This window comes from Oncorhynchus mykiss, chromosome 5 (genome assembly GCF_013265735.2).
Source record: "Oncorhynchus mykiss isolate Arlee chromosome 5, USDA_OmykA_1.1, whole genome shotgun sequence".
Classification (NCBI taxonomy): domain Eukaryota; kingdom Metazoa; phylum Chordata; class Actinopteri; order Salmoniformes; family Salmonidae; genus Oncorhynchus; species Oncorhynchus mykiss.
In genome coordinates, this window is record NC_048569.1 from 64,514,190 (window position 1) to 64,515,441 (window position 1,252).

The 1,252-nt window shown below is 37.3% G+C and overlaps 1 non-coding gene across 1 annotated transcript; it reads right to left on the reverse strand.

The window, feature by feature from the left end:
• Nucleotides 1–561: 561 nt before the first annotated feature.
• Nucleotides 562–633, reverse strand: trnaq-uug. The gene has a single exon. It is a non-coding gene; the product is annotated as a tRNA-Gln (tRNA).
• Between the last annotated feature and the right edge of the window lie 619 nt (nucleotides 634–1,252).

Sequence of the window (1,252 nt, forward strand, 5' to 3'; positions counted from 1 at the left end):
TAACAGAATTGGTCAGGATCCCGTAAAACGGACGCTATATATTCCAGCGCCATTCTAAGGTTAGGATGAGGGTTAGGGTTGACCCAGGATGGGGAAATGAAGCTAAAGGAAGGGTTACTGGTGTGAGCACATTATTTATTTATCTCTCTCATTCATTCTCTCACATTCACTGCTGTGTGTATGATGACCTTGAACAAAGCCCTGTGCCAAATGAAGACTATCCTCTATCAGCTGTAATATACTGCCTCCTTGTGGGAAACATTTATAACTGCAGTATTAATCACATTATAATGAATGGATATTCTGCTTTTTGCATGGACTTGAAAACTTGTGCTGTACTTAATTTGCTTTTATACTTTGGTTCTAAACATCCCAAATAATACTTTACACAAATAATACTTTACAGATGTAAAACAAGCAATCGAATAATTCAGTGTTTTGTATAGTGTTCCATACACCAAACTGATGTCTACTAACTGGACAGTATTATAAACAATGGTTTAGCCTACTAGTAATATTTCACGTCAGATGGAAATTCAAGTTTCTATTTTCCATAAAATAAGGTTCTACCGAGATTTGAACTCGGATCGCTGGATTCAAAGTCCAGAGTGCTAACCATTACACCATAGAACCTTGCTGCGCATGTCAATCGAAATAAAGAGATATAAACATGACAAAATGACAGTTGATTAAATGTGTACATGAAATAGATGTAAAATTCTATTTCGGATGATTATATTTGCTTATCCCATAGTCAGACTCAGCCAACCAATATTTACCCGTGTCTAGTAGCTGACAAATCATTTGAATGCAATTGCAATGCCACAAATGAACGGGAGGCGGCAACCTGTGCTCATCATCAAAGACAGACTTCCTTTCAAAGAAAGCCCATGTGGTGTCCAAAGTGAAAACAGAATGATTTGGGAGCTTTGACAAATGGTAATGCCATGAAATGTTGTATCTTAAAATGTGTTTTAATCTGCTTGTTACTGTAGCTAGTAGACCAAATACATATTAAATGTAGCCTATGTGCATAGATAAAGAGATACTGTATGTCAATGGCCATTTCAATTGGTTTGACAAATATAAGCCTAAATCCATAATTGATGGGAATGGCCATGAACAGGTTTTTCTAGGTGTATGAAAGGAACAGGTCCCACTCTAAGCCTACTACCGTGTGTAATGAATGACAGAGCAGGGTGAAGCTGATGTTATTTGCAAGTCAATGTTATCCTCCTCCTGCAGAGTGTGT